Here is a 20,445-nt window from a genome sequence, read left to right on the forward strand (position 1 = left end):
TTCTCATGAGAAATTGTGGAAGCAATAGGAAGTAGTAGTCCAATACTTTTCAAATACTAAAACTACAAACATGTTGACTTATAACTAATGAAAATATCTTCCAGTAATGAAGAGGAAATCAGGACACTGAAAGATGAAGAGAACCACAGAGAATTTTGTTGTCAGCAACCATTTTAACGAACAGCTAAAGAGAGTTCTCTAAAGAGAAAGAATATGATAAAAGAATGAATAAGGAACAATCTTGAAACCTAAGGAAGGAAGAAACAAGGAATAAAACAGCAAATATCAGTAAATACGATAGGCTTTCTTTCTTATCTTAAAGTTTCTTAATTATGTTTGAGGGTTGAAGCAAAAAAATTATAACCCTATCTGATGTGGTTCTAAATGTGTATAGAGGAAATATTTAAGATAATTACATTATAAATTGGGAAAGGTTAAGGGATACACATGAAGAAAATGTTCCTACATTCCACTCAAATTGGTAAACACGACACTAATAGACTGTATACATAATTCCTAGAGCAACCACTAAAAAGGCTATACAAAGAGATACTTTAAAAAGCACTACAGATAAATCAAAATAGAATTTTAAGAAATGTTTAGGTAACCAAAAGGAAGTCAGAAAGTGGAAAACAGAGAAATGAAAAAACATAACAAATGAGGTAAAAAAAGAGATGACAGACTTAAGACAGCAATGATTATAAGTGGCCTATATATACTAATTAAAAAAAGAGATTCACAGAGGGAATCAAAAAGCATTGCCTAACTATATGTCATCTGCAAGAAACTCATTTTGAAAATAATGATATAAGCAGACTGAAAATTAAAAATTAAAGAAAGCTACCATGCAATATTAAAAGTGGGTATATTATTATCAGATAAAATAGACTTTGGAGCAAAGAAAATTATCACAAACATAGGGTCATACTACATAATGATAAAAGAGCCAATCCTCTAAAATGTCTTAGTTATCATATGACAATGTGTCAAATAAAAAATCTCAAAGATATGTCAAACAAAAGTTGATAAAACCAAAAGGCGTAATAAGTTCACTATTACACAGAGTAAACACCTCCCTCTTGCCAATTTATGGTGAATCAGAAAATAAGCAAGGATACCAAAGAACTCAAGAACACCATTAACTATCATGATCTAATTGGCATTCACCAAAAAAAGCAGAGTATACATTCTTTTCAATTATCTGTGTAACAAATATAGTACCAAGACCAACAATATTAGGCCATGAAAATTTCAATAAATTTAAAATGATTTAAGAATTAAAATAATACTGGATGTGTTCTTCAATTGTAGTCAAATCAAACTAGAAATCAGCAACAAAAAGTTAACAGGAAGATCTCCCAACATTTGGAAACTAAACACACTTCTAAAATGGATCAACATAGAAAGCCCAAAGGAAGTGAAGAATATACTAAGCTGAGTGGAAATTAAAATATCAACATTTGTGCAATACAGTTAAAGCAGTAGTGATAGTAAATTTATAGTAGAAAATGTAGACATTTATTAGAAAAGAAGTTTAATTAATAATTTAAGCTCTCGAGGACCTAGAAAAGGAATAGCAAAACAAGCCCAAAGCATGCAGAAGAAAAAAATTAAAAGGCAGAAATCAATGAAATTGGAAACAAAAACAATAGAAAAGTAAGTGATAGAATTGATTTTTAAAAGGTCAATAAAATAAAATTTAACATTAGAAAAAATCTCATTTGAACAACACAGAAGTAAAATATGGATATGTAAAATCATATTATCCACTGGCATTACTCAAATCCCTATGCAAAAGGACTCATATAATATATTGTTATATTGAATGCTTTCTTGACTAGAAAAATGAGCAGACAAGAAATAAACACTGGAAAAGATGTCATTATCATTAGCTATGATTAGCCATCAGGGAAATTGTAAATTAAAACCACAATATAATATCATTATATATAAGAAGCTAACATTTAAAAAATAGTGATAACACCAAATAATAATGAGGATCCCAAGAAACTGGATCCCACAAATATTGCCAGCGAGAAATGGTACAGACAACCTCAGAAAGCATTTGACAGCTTCTTAAACTGAATACGCAACTACCATATGACCCAGTGATTACATTCCTGGGTATTTATTACAGAGAAATAAAGACATGTTCAAAAATTTTAAAAACCTATACAAAATATTTATAGCAGATTTACTTTTAATAGCCAAAATGTAGGAACAATACAAATATCTACCTGCAGGTGCTATAGCTTGAATGTGTTCCCCAAAGGTCACCTGTGGGAAAATTAATCCTCAATGCAATCACATTAAGAGGTGGGGCCAAAAGATATGATTCGTTCATGAAGACTCTGCTCTCATAAATAGATTCATGTCAGTTTTGTGGTAGTTAGTTCATTATAAAAGGATGATTTGGGGCCAGGGATGTAGCTCAGTGGTATCATGCCTATCTGGTAAGTCCTGAATTAGATTCATCGTATCGAAAAAAAAAAAAAAGGATGATTTTTGGCCTCCTTTTCTCTCTCTCTTGCTCACATGATACTTTCTGCCATGTGGTGACACAGAATGAAGGCCTTTACTAGATGTAGGCCCCTGTACTTCTCAGCCTCCAGAACTGTAAGACATAATAACTTCTTTATAAGTTACTCAGTCTGAGATATTGTTATAGCAACACACCAATGGGCAAATAGTTAAACTATATAGTAAATCCATACAATTGGATAGTATGAAGCAACAAAATGAAATAAAGAATTGATACACACAGTGATCTGGAACTCTTCATAAAATTATGCTGAGTGGAAAAAGTCATTCCCAAAAGGCTACATACTGTATGGTTCAGTGTATATAACTCTTGTGTATATGTGTTGCTGGGGATTGAAATATATAACTATTTTGAAATGACAATTATACTAATGGAAAACAGGTTAATGGTTGGTAGATTAAAAGCAGAAAAGTGAATACTACTATAAAAGGGCAAAATGAGGGAGGGATCCTTGCAGTGATAGAGATATTCTACACATATCCTGACTGTATCAATATCTATCCTGGTAGTGATATTGACTAGTTATGCAAGATGCTACCACTGAGAAAAACTGAGTAAAAGGTGTACGAGATCTTTGTGTTATTGCATACAACTGCAAGAGAATCTACAATTATGTTAAAATAAATTCTTAATTTTACATTAAGATTAGAGTTTTTAAAATATTTTAAATATCTATAAAAATCTAAGAAAAATAATGCTTATAGAAATATCAAAGTGTTAAGATACTACAATCACATATCAATGGAGAAAAGATAAGCACCATACTAGAAAACTGAGCAAAGGACACAAAGAGGAAATTGATTTTCTCTTCTTTCTCTCTCCCCATCTCTCTTATTTTTTCACACACACACACACAAATATAATCAATCAATAAATAACTTGAAGTCAGTCCTATTGCTAATCAAATAATGTAAAAGAAGATGACAAATATTTTCACTGTAAATCACTAAAGATTAAAGAACAAATAAAATGTACATTTTCATAAAAACAATAATAGCAACATGTATTGCGTACCTATTACACACCAGACAAGGTTCTAAGCATTTTATCTATATCAACTTAAGCACTGAGAGGTTACAGTGACTTTGCTCAATTTCATAGAACTAGTAAAGGGCAGAGCCAACACTCAAATATTTATTTCCTAGTTGTTTTCTAATATCAGACATGCATTATTTGTAACACCAAAAATTCATTTTGACACAATTAAAATGATGTCCCTAAGGTAGTAACCAAATACTTTAATTTCATAATTTCAATGTTCTACTTCTCTCTTATGCCCTACAACACCATATCAACTAATAAAAATTGATATGAGCACTACTAAAAATCAATTATTTCTGTACTACCTATAGTTTAAAATGTATTTTCCTTTTTAGTTATTCCCCAAAGTTCTGAAAACATAATTTAATAAAATGCACTATAAAGTAAAATGCATTAACATCTCACTCTGTGTAATTGCCAAGTTCTAAAATATCTGAGGCATCTATAATAAAAACAAGATTACATGGCTTATAAGCCAGAACTCTTTGTTAACTGTATTTTGGTTTAGCAAGGTAATGAATATGTTCTCATTAATCCTTAATAAAGGCTAAATGTATTTTATTTAATCTTAATTATTTAGAAACTGGCAACCCATATATGGCATGTAAGATGGCACTGCAGCCAAACTATTCCCCAAACATGTCTTCTAATTGTATTATAAAAATCTCTAACATTTTATACTACTCTAAAGATATTTATTCCTGTGCTTTTTTATTTTCTGATAAATTTCACTTCAGAAGCTTTATTTTTCAAAAGGGGAAAAAAACTCCAACAGATTGTGAACAAAAAATATGTATTAAATACAAGTATTAAACAATTGAAAAAAATGATTCAATATAACTCCATTATTATTATATGACAATTTGTCTAGGTTATTGGTTCTCAGAAAATGTAACTTTTTCTAAAGCAAACACTGCTGGGTTCTAAACCTAAAGCTACAAACCAAAAGGAGTAGTTTATATTTAATGATGGGATGATCCCACTTTCATCCACACTAACCTCCAACAAGAGAAGTGACATTTGGATTTCAGTCAATCAAATAAAAATCTCAAAGTCAATCTTGAATATTGTACTTCTCCATTTGAGACTGAAGTTCAAAGTTGTCCAAGGTTCAAAGGAACAACTGGCTGTGCAGCATTGTTCCTCTATAGGTCTGAGCAGCAGGAATGAAGGGTGATCTTGCAAAGGCTATTGATTGAGCTGCATACTCCAAGAAGATGGTATGGAAACTGATGCTCCCAGTCTGAGATATGCTTCTACCAATAAAAGAGAAGCTTATTGATAAGGCAGACTAAATAACAAAAGTGGCAGCAGAGCCAAAAGTAAAAGAAACAGATGTTGTCACTTGATGTGATAAAGCACTTCTGATTACAGCATTAGTAAGGGTTGCTAGTACCAAGTCCAGAAGTTGTTGTAAACACTGAAGGCTGTTTAGAAACTGTTTTCCAAATTTAATTTTGATGCATTTGTTCTAAATAGAAAAAAGGAAAACAATAAAACAGTTCCTTGACATATGAAATTGTAGCTAGATCACATAGCTCCCTGTCAAATTTAGCTTTAAATAGGAACAATTTATAAGATTTTGTTCTATAGGTTATTTCATCTCAATACAGATAGAGAAGCAGACATTAACGTAGGAATACTTGTGCAAAGCTCCCTGTTTTCTCATCCACAGATAAAGGTATAATGTAATTCACTTTCTCTTTTTTTTTTGCACTTTGTTAAATTCTTTTATTGGTACATTGTAGGTATACAACACAATTACATTTCTCATTGGGAATTGTACCTTTACATAATGCATCTTGGTTCTTATTTTTTTCCCCATTCCTAGCCCTCCCTTCACACCCTCCACCCTTCCCTGTTTACAAAGACTTTATTTCCATTTTTTCCTTTCCCCTGCCCCTCCCACTACCCCTACCTCTTTGGACCTTTTCTTCCTATTTTGCATTATCTATTATTCATTCTAATCATTGGTACATTTTAGGTATACAATATAATGACATTCATCATTGGAAATTTGCACCTTTACATAGTCTCTCTTGGTTCTTATTTTTCACCCTTGCCCAGCCCTCCCTTCAACCCCCCCATTTCTCCCTATTTACAAAGATTTTGTTCCTATTTTTCCATTTTTTCATATTAATCTCACTTCCTTCTGTCCTTTTCCCTAGCCCTCCCACTTCCTTCTCCTTTGCCCCTTTTTTTCCTATTAATGTGATTCACTTTCAAGGGAAAAAGTTTTAAAATGTTTTCAACGTGAAAGGGTAATTCAAAAATTTTTGTTTTCAGTAGACACAATAGAATTTATATTTCCTGGTTCTTCCAGTCTTGCAGGCTTTATTAAATAACATAAGTTTTTCTTTTAGTCACAGAGCCACAAAGTCAAACAAGAAGCATCTCTTTAATAAAATTTCTTGTAATTTTTAATGTATTTCATGCTCCATGAAAAGTGCTTCAATATTGAAGTTACTCCTCCTAAGAAAGATTGTTTAGCACTCAATTACAAGTTATTAGATAATTACAATAGGATATGGAACAATTCCAGAGGAAATATTTCAGCTATCCTGAGGCCAGCAGGTGCTACCAAAAGACATGGATCCAACTGGCTTTACCTAGGAGGCATTAAATGAGGGTCTCCTTTCAAATTCTGAGATGCAAGAGAGAAAACTGTATCCTCAAGGTTATTATAATGATCAGTAGATAAAGATGTCTCTAGAGAGAGATACTTACTAAACAAGCAGCCTAATATCAAGATGATATATGTCTAAAATCCAGTGAGTACTTTCTAAGGCTCATATGAAACTAAGGGAGACCATATCATAATTCAAGTGCCTTGTGTCTCAAATCGGAGCCAGCTTCAATTTATAAGACTATCTTGGAAATTAGTTGCATAATTTCAAGTAGTTGACTTGGAAATGCCATGCTATTTTAAACTTTACCTGTCCATGCTCTAGATTTAAAGTTTGTCTTTGAGAGATAATTCCTTTTGTAGCCACTAAAAGAATCAGAAATTGTGTTGCTATTACCCTAAGGAAAATTTCATTCCTACTGGGACAGGAGTTAAAGCAAATTATGTTCCAAAGCTGAATCCTGCTATATAGCTGGAGCTGGATTCCTGAATGACAACAGACTGGTGGACTATGAAGATGTATTTGCTACTGGTTGGGATAGAGTTCCCAAATTACACCCAGCTACACCAGATATAGAGAAAGTGACACCATAGTTGAAGTGGTGGTGGTTGTCTTTGCAGAGCCAAATGTAAACTCAGCTGCAGGGGTACCAGTTCCTCCAAAATTAAACCATTCATAACTCCAAACCCTACAAGGAAGTAAAAAGGGAATAGAAGAAAAAAAAACTAGAGATCTCGACAAGACCTCCATATGAATATGATGGATAAAAGCCACATCAGAATCACTCCCCTCTACTCCAAACTCCTAGAAATACTAGTTAAAATCATTAAATAAAAACATTTTTTAGAAATACACAGCAAAGTTTTTCCAAAAGAAAGACAAATATTCAAGTGTTCGGCGGAGAGGGAATTCTTATTTAGGAGCAGAAGCTAAAGTGGTGTAGCCTACCAACTTGAGTGAGATATGTGCCTCAATAGCTTGAAGTATAATGCTGGGCTGAGTATGATTTGAGGCCACAGGGTATGGTCACAGTCTCTTCAACGGGCAAAGACAGTGAAACTTTAATCTGGGAAATATCCACAGGAGGAGAGAAAAGACTAGGGAGACATGTGGGGTCTCCAAGCTGGCACAGAAGATGTGCACAGATGGCCTGAATTCAATCTACCTTTGTGGTATGGAAATGTCAAGTTAAGATGTGAGCATAAAAACTAGTTAGGAATTGAAACATTCCTTCATAGTCCAGGCAGGTTGCTCATGATATCACTCAACAGGGATGTCTCTTCTTCCTAGGTCACACATGATTTAAAAAAAAAACCAGAAGGTTAACTCATAGACAAAAATTATGCAATAGCTAAATAAGTCATCTCTAGTCATCAAAAATGAGAGAACACTCTTCCAAGGAATTAGAGATAATTCAGCAATCTGAATGGCCCATGAAAATATATGTTTGATATGTTCAAAGGGCTCAAGAAAGAAATAGCACACATAAAACAAAGAGGTAAATGTGAAAATGAACCAAGAAGAAATCAAGAAATGGATGTCAGAATTAGAAATAGAAGGGTTCGAGATAGCTTTATATAACAGGCAAGACAACTCCAATCTGACAGTTTCTTAATGAGTACGTTTAACTTATTTGTGTATTGTAACTGATACAATTGGACTTTTTGTTCCATTTTTGTGTTTTTCATTTGCCATGCTCTATCCATCTTTTTATCTTTCTTTAACATATTTTGTGTGTGTGGGTTTTTTTGGTACCGGGGATCGAACTCGGGTCCTTGTGCTTGCGCAGCAGGCAGCGAAACCACTGAGCTAAACCCCTGGCCCTCTTTAACATATTTTGATTCCTGGAATTTTCTTTATTCCTTTAATTTTTCCCAGGTTTGGAAGTTATATATTCTATTTACTTGTATATGCTATTTACTGCCTAGCTGTCCAATATAAAGGAACTTACTGAATTAAATTAAATGACTGGAGAGGAAGAAAACAATTCAATGCTTAGCAGTAGTCTTTTAAATTCATGAGTACCTTAGTTCCCTCACTACTAAAATTCTGGCAGTTCCATTAGGTGAGTAAAAAAAAATCTTTTTTAAAATAAGTTCACTTGGGGCTGGGGATGTGACTCAGAACCAGAAAGTCTGGTTACCATGCATAGGGTTCTGGATTAAATCCCCAGAACTGAAAAAAAATTCATTGAGGACTTTCCACACACATTACCTTATCTAATTTAATACAATATAAAGTGTTACAGGAAAGCTTTCCAAAATATAATTCTAATTTTATCCTTCCTATCAGAGAAGCATCAGCAAATCAAGGGTAATTATGGTGCACTTTCAGGTGACCCAGAGAGTGAGAATAAATTGGATCTCAAATAACAGTTCCAAAACAATTTTACACATCTATCTCATTTATCAGCATACCAATTATTTGCGTTATGTACTACCAACTGTCATTTGTTATTCCTGGGAGTGTCCTGCACATTAGGAACCTTAATCTAGGATCAATAAATGATAGTAGGTTATTTCAGGACATACCATTTTACTACTCAAGTCCTTAAATTTCTTATGTAATTCAAAGAAGAAAAATAGTTACATCTGAAATCTCTTATTTTTAATGGCCCAATAACAATTCAAAAAGGGATTTTGATCTCCATTCTATAGCTGAGGAAGTTGAGGCTTTTGAGACACTAAATAAGTTTCTTAAGGTCAAGCTACTAGTAAGTGAAAGAATTGGACACTGTGGTCTTATTTCAATATTATCTTAAGGAACACATTATCTACTGTGTCTCAAAAGGCAGCAACAAGATAAGTTCAACCCTAGGTACTTATTATAAGCCATTTCAGCCTAAATGTGTAGGGACTACTGTCTCACAAAATATGAATGATATTTTGGGATCATTTATACCATTTCCTTACATTTCTTTGAGAAATGGCTGTCAATAGGGAGCTAGTGCAGAAGTTCAGTAGCACAATTTATTAAAAATTGTTTCTCTTTTCTTGGAAGCAAACAGACTATTCTTCCTTAGAAACAGTATTTTCTCTAAACTGCCTTACTTGACGACCATCAAATTCCACAAATACATTCTACCTCCTCAAGAACATCATGGCTAAGAAATCTGGCCTGAAAAGTCACAAAATGTGGTTAGTCATTTTATAAAATCATTCTATAAATAACCTGTAATAATACATATGGTTCTTTAGCATATCATTTATTAGAGAGGTAGATAGAGAAGCGAAAGAAATGTACAAATTCACTGAAGAAATCAACAAGACTAAAGCCTTTCAGAAAAAGTAGTGAAGAAGAAAGTAGTGAAAACCTATGCCTCAAAGCACAGTAAGGACTTTCTTTGCTGCTAATAATTATGGATGCCAATTCAAAAGGTAAAAACTGAGTTATTAATGTTTTATTCTAAATGAGTAACCAGAGAGAAATGGATAGGGAGATGAAATGTGCACAGGGATTCTGTTTTTTAACTTTATTTTTTATTAGTGCATATTTGTTATACATATTGATAACATTCATCATAGGGAATTTATACCTGCACATAATATATCTTAATTCTTCTTTTTTTCCCATTTCCTTTCCCTCCCTTCAATCCTTCTTCCCTTCTCCATTTACACAAGCTTTGTTTTCATTTTTTCCTTCCATTCTTTTTTCCTTTTCCCTTCCTTCCCTTCCTTTTCCCCCTCCCTTGTTCCCCTTCCCATTTGAATATGTTCTTCCTACTTTCCAATATCTGTCCTCCGTTATGCTCCTTATTTACCCTTTGGGCCTCTTGTGCACAGGGATTTTGAAGGAAATATGAAAAAAATCAAACTTATAATGGTGATCATTTTATTTGATGTCAAAATAAAATGTAGGGTTTCTGAAAATGGTGTACCATTTTTAGTTCAATATTAAACACCTAAAGCAGTAATAATGTACTAATTATCTTTCACATTAAGTCCTTTTTCCCCCCTTCATACTATAACTTCTCAAAGCTATAAGGTCAGAATCTGAGTTATTTTTAATCCCCAAACTGAAGTCAATTCTCCAAATATTACAAATGTGGGACTGCGCTATAGCTCAGTGATAGTGTTTGCTTAGTATGTGTGAGCCCTGAGTTCAATCCTCAGCCACACAAAAAGAAATGTGATATTTCAGAATACTGTAGATTGCTATAGAGCAGGTCTCACTGTTAGTGAAAGATGCAATCAGTCAGAAAATTTGAAAATAAAAGACAAGGGAGACCCAAGGGGAGGAAGGCAGAAGACTCAAGGGAGAATCTTGGAGGTGCTAAACTCAAAGAAAGAGGGTGGTGGTCCTGCTCTGGAAGAGGATAGATGTACCCTGGAGAGGGAGAGGCCAGAACATATGGGAGACTGTATTAATTACTTTCCTGCTACTGGAAAAAAATACCCTACACCTACACCCACAACTTAAAGGAAAAGAGGTTTATTTTGGCTTATGGTTTAGTCCAGTCAGCTGACTTCAAGGCAGAAATGGTATGGTGGAAGGCGTAATGGAGGAAAGCTGCTCAATCCACAGAAGCCAAAAAGCAGAGAGAAGGGAGGAGCCAGGGAGAAAGATATACCCTCCAAAGGTACACCTCCAGTGACATACCTCTTCCAAACATACCCCACATTCTACGAGCACATTCAGCTATGAACTCACCAATCGACTAATCCACTGATGAGTATAACACCCACATGATCCTATCACCTTCCAAAAGCCAACTCTTGGAGGTCATTCTAGATCTAAACCATGGCAAGAAGAAAAGAACAGAAGTAACAAGGGTTGGAAGACTGGGAAGGGAGTAAAACATTTGAGAGAACTAGTCAAGGAAATAAAGGAGGAAAGGCACATAAATACAAAAGGTAGCTTCAAAGGTATACCTATATTTAGAAGAATGGTGCCCAAAATTTTGATGTACAGCAAAAATAAGTAAGTAAGTAAATAATTAATTAATTTTTAAAAACTTGGAGAAGTCTTACACAAGGTACGTGTAAAAGACTTTACATGTATACAATTAAGCCAAGTTGTCACTTAAAGATCTCAGAAGTAATTATCTGACAAAGAACAACAGATCTGGTTAATATAAAGGTTTTATTTCAAATAATATTTCTTCATTTTTTTTCAGGCCTTGTTCTTCAAAAAATAAGTCAATTAAGTATATGCTTCTGAAAAATAAGCACATTTCTTGTTTGTATTTTTTATTGTAGTAAAATATAAATAACAAAATTTATCATTCTAATTATTGTTAAGTGTATATTCATTGGCATTAAATACATCCACAATGTTGTTTACCTGTCACCATTATCTATTTACAAAATTTTTTCATCATCCCAAACAGAAACTATGTACCCCTTGAACACTGATTTCCCATTGTCCTTTCTCTCAGTCCTTGGTAACTGCTCCACTTTTTGCCTTTATGAATTTCCCCATTCTAGGTACCTTATATAATTGGAATCATAAAATATTTGCATAATTTATTTGACTATCTGTACACCTGGTAAAATCTACATGTTCAACATGATAGAGGTATGATTTTTAAAATGATATAGTCATACAGTGGAATACTATACAGCAATAAGAAATAACACCTGCATTTTTAAAATTTCAAAAAAAATACTGACAATAAAAAGTTGCAGAAGAGTAAGTACAGTATATTATTTATGTAAATCTTGAAGACACACCAAAATATATTACAAATAATTTATGACCACTCTTCAGTGAATTTAGAAACAAACTGGAAAAATATGTACAAACTTCAGAAAAGCAATTATCTCTGGAGTGGGAAAGAATTGAGACTGGGAAGAGGTACAAAAAGGTGCCTATAATGCTTTAGTTCATTTAAAAATTTCAAGAGCTGAGGTGGGGGGTGGTTCACTGGTTAGAGCCCATGTTTAGCGTGCATGAGGTCCTGGGTTCAATCTCTAATCTCTTAAAAAAATCAGCATCTAAAGAAAAATTTGGCAAAATTTTAACAATTGTTAAATCTTTGGTTAAATCCCAGTGAAATGGAAGGCAAAAGTTGTATAAATGATTTTAAGTACGACATTACAGTGTTACTTTTCTATAATATGGAATAACTAGAAATAAGTCTGTTACTGGTTTAGTTAGATTAAGTAAATGATAGCCAACCTACTCTATGAAATACTAGGCCAATATTAATGCAAACTATAAAGATTATCAAACAGAAAAAATCCTAGAACAGAATTAAGTAAAAGGAATGACAACAAAAACCTTGTATAAACAAAGATGACAATCATGTAAAAATATGGGTATGTATGGATAAAGACAGGAGGAGACCTGAACAGTCAATTATGATAGTAGGGAAATGGGTAAATTTTTCCATCTTTAATTTTTTAATGCCAGTTTAATAAATTATTTAACCAGTGTTTTAAGAGTTTCTCCATATATTGTAAAAGGTTTAGTTAAACAGTTTCCCTTTTTCATAGCTGTATACTTACAGAAACTTTTGAGTGTATTTTTTAATCTTTTAGATCTCTCAAGTTTCACTGCTTTAAAAACAACTAGCAGTCAAATTCAGTTATCTTGTTCTAGGCTAGACAAGTCAGGGAAGCTCTTCCTAGTTCAACCTCTGCCTTCAGATCTGATCTACTATCAAGGTAGAATGGACAAGAACATTAGATTTAATCAAGTGAGTTCTATTCTCTGAAGATTCACTAACTGACCCTCAGCAAGTCACTGATCTCTCTAATCCTTATATTGTTCAATCTCTAACTTTCTGTATTCAGGACATTCTCCATAAAAGACAAGTGCTTAAAAATTCATCTTAGATCCGGAACCCATCCCCTACCTCCTCAACCTGGGGAAACAAGAGCTTTCAGGGGCAGGTCAAACACTGAAAAGGAGATTCTATCCTTAAAGATAAATAATATGTGTTTCCCAAGAACAAAACTAATATTTACTGAACACTCTTGCAATGACACTGTACAAAACACTTCTTATGTGTGATATAGTTACCACACACCTTACTGAGTCTCATCACAGATGCCCCCCACCCCCGCCCCAGAACAAATTTCTAGAGTAAGCTAAGGCAATCTGTGTTTTTCATGAATTACTTAAGTATATACAAAAGTTTGAAAACCAGAGGTCTAATGACAGTGCTTTTCAAACTGTGATTGACAATTCTTTAGTAGGTTGTGGACTACATTTTGGGGGGGGGGATCGAACTCGGAACCTTGAGCTTTCGAAGCAGCCACTGGAACCACTAAGCTAAATCCCTGGCCCCTGGACCACATTTTAAAAATATAATAGTGTCACAGTATACTGCATGTAGTAAGAAATATTTTTCAAAACATTTGTCAGTTATATATTGTGTGTGTGTATACTGGCATCACAATATAAATTTATTTCTTCTGTTAATCACTGCCAAAAGGTCTACAAAACACTGCCTGGGTATTTGCAGACTTTACAGTGAGGCTGAATAAAAATAATTAATAAAATGCAAGACACTGTAACTGTGATCATCCATGGTAATGAGAATTACGGTATAGGTAATTTGGTCAAAAAGCCAATAACTTTACTTTAGCCAATAATGTAAATATTCTACCCTCGTTTTTTGTTTGCTGTGGATACTAACAAATTACTTCACACTCCACTATCGCCTCTGCCAGATGGGGTGGAAGTTAAGAATACTATGGTAGCAGAGAGAAGGAAAGCAAATGTGTGCATTTGTAATCGAACTCCAATCCCTGTATAACTGAAAGTAAGCATTAAAATCATTCTATCTTTCCTCACTTGAAATACTCAACTAATGTAGGCTCGTGGTGGTGGTGGGGCATACTGTTAACCTCAGCTAATCAATCCTGAATACTCCAAGTAATTATTGCTCCCTCCCTCCTCTTTGTTTAAAACCAAACAGCGCAATTCATAGGAAAAGGTCACAGCTCTACCCCTACATGAAGACATACAAATTCCCAAGCAGTGGCAAGCGGCCGGGGCGCCTGCGATTCTCCACTCTAAGGCGGGAAAAGCAGGACATCTGTCCAACGATTCTCCCGGGATTAGGAGCCACGCAGAGCTCCAGCCAGTGCATCACAGGAGCCTCCTGGCAGCCAGCTTGGCGTTCCCTTTGGGGTTTCAGGCCAGGAAGGCTTGCCCAAGCAGAAAATGAAAAGCACGACCCCACTGTACGTAAGTACACCCCCCCACACACACAGACCTGGATAGAAGAACAACGCTTGTCTCTGTCATGCAGAGAGGGACGTAGAGAGCGAGCGCAGAGCGGTAACAAATCCTTCTCAATTCATGGCCACTCGACCCTACGCTTCTGCCCTTGCCTGCTCCACATCTGCTGGAGATAGTCCTTAGATCTGGAATTCACTAAGGAAAAGGCGGAACAGAGAGCGAAGCCTGCCAACAATTGGGAATTAAAAAAACAAAAAACAAAGAAAACCTGTGTGCAAACTTACCACTGTCCGGTTTGCAAAGTAAATGGGCAGGCTTCTGAGACTGCGTAGCCAACAAAGAGGCAGGTCAGACCTACTCGAGACTGAAAGAAGTTTCCTCTCAGTCAGAGAGACGCTAACCGGGACTGAGGCTTAAATGGGGTCGACCTACTTAGCTAGAAAGAGCAGCCGTTGACCCCGACCTGGACGCGTTTGGATTGGTTGATACGGATAGCGTTCCAAAGCTGACTCTTCTGTGACTGGCCAGGAAAGTCAAGCGGGAACCCAGAGATGGGGTTGGGGGAGGGTAACGAAGTTGTTACCCGGGCGACGGAGAGACGCAGAGCTCTCCTCAGTCTATTTTCCGAGCCCAGCCAGCAAACCGAAAACTGACCACCAAGGTGAGGTAACCCAAACCTCAGGAGGGGGCGAGAAGGGATTCTGTGTCTGTTAGAGAAACTGGGGAGAACTCTAGGTACTTAGATCTCAGAGAGGTGCCACCAAAAAACCCAAGTTACACCAAGTTGAGGTGAACATTTCCCTCAGTCATGAAGGACGTTGCTTTATCAAAACTCACACTGGGATGTGAGTGAGAGATGGGATGGTTGTAGTATACAAGGCATGGGTGCTGACGGACTGGTATTGAAGATAGCCAAGTAGCTTTCTCAGCTCACACACACTTTAACCGTCCTCCTTTCCCATTAAAAATGACCAGTCCGAGAATGTGAACCATGTTTCTTTATAGGTAGATCCGAGTACTCCAAGTTGGAGCTGCCCCTATACCTTTTAAATGTACAGGTATGATTTGTGCTGATAAATATGTCTTGGTTGGGATGTATGAGGGGAGGGCATAACAATGGTCAGACAAAAAAAAAATGGCCCCACGCCATTTGCTATATGAACAATGTCCTGTAGCCTGAGAGTTCCAGCATAGCCGGGTTTGGTGGTAGTTGCATGTAATCCCAGAATTCTGAGAGGCTGAGCTAAACAACTGAAAGTTCAAGCCCAGCCTGGGCAATTTAGTGACTTAGCGAGACTCTCTCAAAACAAACAATTTGTACAACTACCTGTCAAAGGTGCCTCACTAAGAGCTTGCTGGGAGATTTAAATATTGTATGTCATTTGATTATACCTTTCAAAAAGGGGAACTGGGTCAAAAAAGTTAATCTGAGTAAAAGGTGGAGGGAAGTGAGTTTGACCAGAGAGGTAGAGAACATTTCTCCTAAAAGCTTCCTGTTGTGATAGGCATTTAGAACAAAGAATATAGAGGTTGACTTGAGAAAATTCCAAAGTGCTGAAAGAAAATTTGCCACCTCAACCACACTCTAAATATAGAATATGAGACTGAGACAGAAAAACAGGAGAAATATTATTCCCAAATGTATGGTTTGTCTGAAATGTTGTACTGTATATAGCTTTTGGAGGTTTTGTTTGTTTGTTTGTTTGTGTTTATCTCTCTATGTAATCAGGCTGGGCTTGAACTCACTATGTAGCACAGGCTGGCCTCTAACTTGCAGTAGTCCTCCTGCCTCAGCCTCTGAGTGCTGGAATTACAGACGTGCACCATCACAGTTAGCTCATGTATAGCTTTTCATAGTTCAGGTTAAGTTCTGTAGAACCTAAGGATTCTTGTCTCCATATAAACTCGCTTTTCTAACAGAATATAGTTGGATATGGTGGTATGTGTCTGTAGGCTTGCTTGAGCCTAGGAGTTCAAACCAGCGGGGACAACATAAGGAGATTGTTCAAAAAACAAAACAAAACCTCACTTTTCAAAAAGGATTGGGATAGTAGAAATTCCTTATAAATACATGGCTAAATAAAGAATAGGCAGAGGAAATATTAAATCAAAAGAGACTCACCAGGGGCAGTGGACCACACCTGTAATCCCAGCATCTGGGAGGCTGAGGCTGCCAGACTGGGTTACATAGTGAGTTCAAGTACAATGTGAGGTATATAGCAGGATCTTGTCTCAAAAAAAAAATCCAGGTACTTTCATTAAATATCTTCCATTAAATATATTTTAAATTTATAATAAGAACCTTGTTAAATTTCCATAGTTACTTATGGGTTGGTATATTTGAAGGCAGTGAAAGTTAAAACATAAAAAGGAAACCGTTTGGTTATTATAAAGACCCTGAAAATTAATTTTTTTGGTTGAACCTAGGACCTTATATATGATAAAAATTCACTCTTCTGCTGAAGTATACCCATAACCCCCACATTAATTATTTTTAATAGGCAAGAAATAGTTGATGAGGATAGTTGCCCAAAAAAAGCTTAAAAAAATTTAAAAGTAGCGGGGGGTGGGGGGTGGGGGGTGGGAGGAAGATATTTCAGTGGTACAGCACATGCCTGGTATGCATGAGGCCCTGGGTCCCATTCCCAACACCATCACCAAAAAAACCGCCCCCCAAAAAAGTTTAAAAATTAGCCCATACCGTATATTATAATTTAATTAAAAAATAGAGATGATGTTTACTTTTGTGTCCTTAAAAGAATTTTAATCCAAGAATTGCTAAATAAGGCACCATATAAAGTTTCTGAAAACTGTTGAACATTTAGACTACAAGTGGATTTTTGAATACTTTGAAGTAATTCAGCTATAAATGGTCAGAATTTTACTTGGAGATATGTTTTTATCTATTTACTTCAGTAAGTTCCAAAAGGATAGCATTTGGTGAATCTTTATTACTCTGATTTTATTTATTATATCCTCAAATTAATAAAATATCACTTGTTTTGGAATAATTTAGAATTTTACTAATCTCAATTAAAATCTATTTTAATTTAATTAGTTTTCTCTAATTAGTTAAAGTCAAAGAGATATCCTTGTTGACACTATGGGTGAAGACAAATAAAACAGAAACCATGATTCCAGTCAGAGTCTGACTTGATTATAAGGTTACTGATATTGCTTCACTGCCATGGGTCTGAAGATATCCTAATTTAACCTTTTTTATTCTCTAATGGGCTCCACTGTTTTGGTAATGATCTAGTTCTGGAGTATTGGTTGTTTTAGCTAGTTGTGGCTACTACCAAGACAGATACCCTAGTTACATCTTTGTGAAGACCCTAGGGGCTCAGATTGATGTGGGAAAAATCAAAAACTCTTCCTGGAAAATACTACCATTGGCATTGGCTTAGCAAAAGATTATGTGAGGAATAAAAACACAGAGCCCAGAAAACGTATTTTACAAATAACCAAATCTCAAATAAAAGGGTTAGCAATGCATATGGCTTTCATTGAAACTCTTACTTGAATTTTCCTTAAATTTATTCTTGGCCAATTTAAATGGTAATGTCACATTCAAATATAGTGAATGTGGCTCCAGAATCTTCTTTTTTTTTTTTTTTTTTTTTTTTTTTTTTTGGTACCAGGGATTGAACTTGGGTCCTTGTGCTTTCAAGACAGGTAGCATAACCACTGAGCTAAATCCCCAGCCCCAGAATCTTCATTTTTATATTACCCAAATAGTCTAGGCAAACAGAATAATATATTTCAAGATACAAAAGCAGGAAACTATAGGCTATGTTTAATAAGCATTCAGCTTTTAACAGAATGCAGAACACATTCAAGAGAATAATAGGAAGGAAGGGCAGAAAATTAGGCTGAGGATATATCCTGAAGGACCTTGGTTGCCAGATACAAGATGAACTTAGATGTGTATTGAATTTACAAATGAAACTAAAAACACTGCAGAGTTCATCAAATGTATCTTCCTTTGCTTTTTAAAAATGTGTCGAATGAACTTTAATAAATGTTTTAAAATAAATATTATATTATTTTTAGTGTATTAGACTTCTAAAAAGCTAGTAGAATCTTCATTTTCATTCAATTTAGAATTTTTCAAAAAATTCACATTCTTTTTTCTTTTGATATTTTGCATTATTAGATATTCATAAAATATGATTCGTTTCTCAAGATAGAACAACAAATTTGTCAGGATTTATGTTTTATTTACATACTATTACATTTGATATAATCAAAGTTATTTTTGCTAAAGTGCTAATTTTATCATTATATTTCTACTCCAATTTAGTTATAGTGCTAGACTGTAATTTTATGCCAGCATAAATTGGAAGTCCAATTGAAGCCCAATTCATGAATGCTTCCTGAATACATAAAATATTACTAAGAATTGTTATGAATGGTTTGTTTAACATGTACAAACATACATTGCAAGCAGCGGAATCCCTTTCAAGGTAGTCACTTTGAGAAGCTAATCTACTTACTCTAATGTTGATCTTTAAATTACTTTTGAAACTACTGTTTTAGAAGTGTCTTGAGATCTGTAGCACATTATTTTGAATATGTTCAAAGAAACAAATCTTTATATTTTGAAAGTAGTTCTGATTTATAAATATATTTAAAAATCACTCTGAAACAAGTTTGATATGTAATCAAACTGAATGATATCATGATTCTTATTTTCTTGGTTATACATATGAAGGCAATTCCAAAAGAAAATAAAATTCCAAAATCTTTTGAGCATTGAGAGCATATTTTTATATCAGTGTATAACTCTCTAAGGTAACTATTTTGAAATACATGAATTTCACATTCACATGAATTTAATCATGTCTAATTCAGTATTCATCAATTACTGTGTTCCAGCTCCAGTTATTGAAGACATTCAATCTACATACAGATAGAGCTTCTGACTGCCCACACTGCCCCACTTCCCAAAGTTCCTTCCCAACTCAATAGCAGGGATTTAGAATTAATCTATTTTCCTAAATCCTGTATCCAGTGTACCCACAAAACCATAATCTTCCTTCATAACCTCCATAGCAGGTGCTCAGGTGACAGAAGAAAGCCACTGATGAAGTTGCTGGTTTGTTTTCCCTTTTCCTGCTCTAACTTTGAGTCCTACTATATTCTGAATCTTCATCTAGCTGCAAACTCCCCAACAGTTCTCAACAAGACCTTGCTTTCTGTACATCTACCTATGAGCCAGGGTCCTACTTGGCCCTAAATATGCCTCCCTGTAACCATGACTGTTCACCTTCTCTACCCCAAAATGCTGCTCATGTTGAGAAACTCCTGCTGCCATGTCCCTGCCAATCAGACAAGATCACTTGAGTAGCTATTCTGACTACTACCTCAGATATTATATTTGAGACTTCTGAATACCTTTCTTACAGATTACCTTTACTTGGTCCAATTTATTCTTCTCTCATCAGCCCGCCATTGAACTCTCATAATCCTCATGATCAAGTACCTGTGGGTACTGGAACTATGTGCTAGAGAATAATAATATTTCATATAGCTTTTCATATTTTAGCAAACCTTTTCATCTATATTGTATAATTTGACCATCAAAACACTTTTGTAGTTAATGCTGATATAATAAATTTGTTATGTTTGTTTTTTCAAAAATCTCATTATACAATCTCAAGTGTAAATACTAATTATATCTGATACCTGGATGCATTCTTCCTTCCTCATCAGAGGTAGAAAATCTTTCAATAAAATTTTTGTTTTTAATGTTAGGTAAATGTTTAATGAACAATAATGAACTAAGAACTTAAAAATATAAACAGGAGCCTCTTTGTTTAATTTAATGTGGGTCAATTATTCGTTTCCATAACAGGCTATCAGACCATAGAGTGAGAGAAAATTGTTTTATTACCTTTTACTTCATCTTTTCCAACTTAATGAGTTTCCAATGTAATGAATTTTATCATTAACTTATTCTACATTATTATTAGATATGCTATTCATGCTTAGCAAAATTAAACTTTTAAAGAACTAATAATAGCTAACATGTAGAGTGCTTACTATGTGCCAGGCATTATTCCAAGCTCTTTTATGTGTATTAAGTTACTTAAACCTTGT

At 34.8% G+C, this 20,445-nt stretch overlaps 2 protein-coding genes across 7 annotated transcripts in view; one reads left to right on the top strand and one right to left on the bottom strand.

Moving 5' to 3' along the window:
• Positions 1–14,870, bottom strand: part of Nup62cl (nucleoporin 62 C-terminal like) — an 88,569-nt gene extending 73,699 nt beyond the window's left edge. For 2 of the 5 annotated variants that reach the window (XM_087196725.1, XM_087196724.1), the window contains exon 1: positions 14,628–14,865. The gene's annotated coding sequence lies outside the window, so the exon portion shown is untranslated. Of the gene's footprint in view, positions 1–4,582; positions 4,840–14,377; positions 14,539–14,627 lie in introns of all 5 variants that reach the window. The other 3 variants (XM_087196726.1, XM_087196727.1, XR_015445604.1) reach the window with 3 other exon arrangements.
• A 19-nt stretch (positions 14,871–14,889) lies between these two features.
• The window catches only part of Dnaaf6 (dynein axonemal assembly factor 6), a 44,068-nt gene continuing 38,512 nt past the window's right edge, over positions 14,890–20,445 (top strand). Inside the window, exons 1-2 of one of the 2 annotated variants that reach the window (XM_021241579.2) lie at positions 14,916–15,004; positions 15,349–15,401. The gene's annotated coding sequence lies outside the window, so the exon portion shown is untranslated. Of the gene's footprint in view, positions 15,005–15,348; positions 15,402–20,445 lie in introns of both variants that reach the window. The other variant, XM_021241580.2, reaches the window with a different exon arrangement.

Source organism: Heterocephalus glaber, unplaced genomic scaffold (assembly GCF_053883595.1).
Source record: "Heterocephalus glaber isolate CG9 unplaced genomic scaffold, H.glaber_assembly_v1.0 deba00001613, whole genome shotgun sequence".
In the NCBI taxonomy this organism is placed as follows: domain Eukaryota; kingdom Metazoa; phylum Chordata; class Mammalia; order Rodentia; family Bathyergidae; genus Heterocephalus; species Heterocephalus glaber.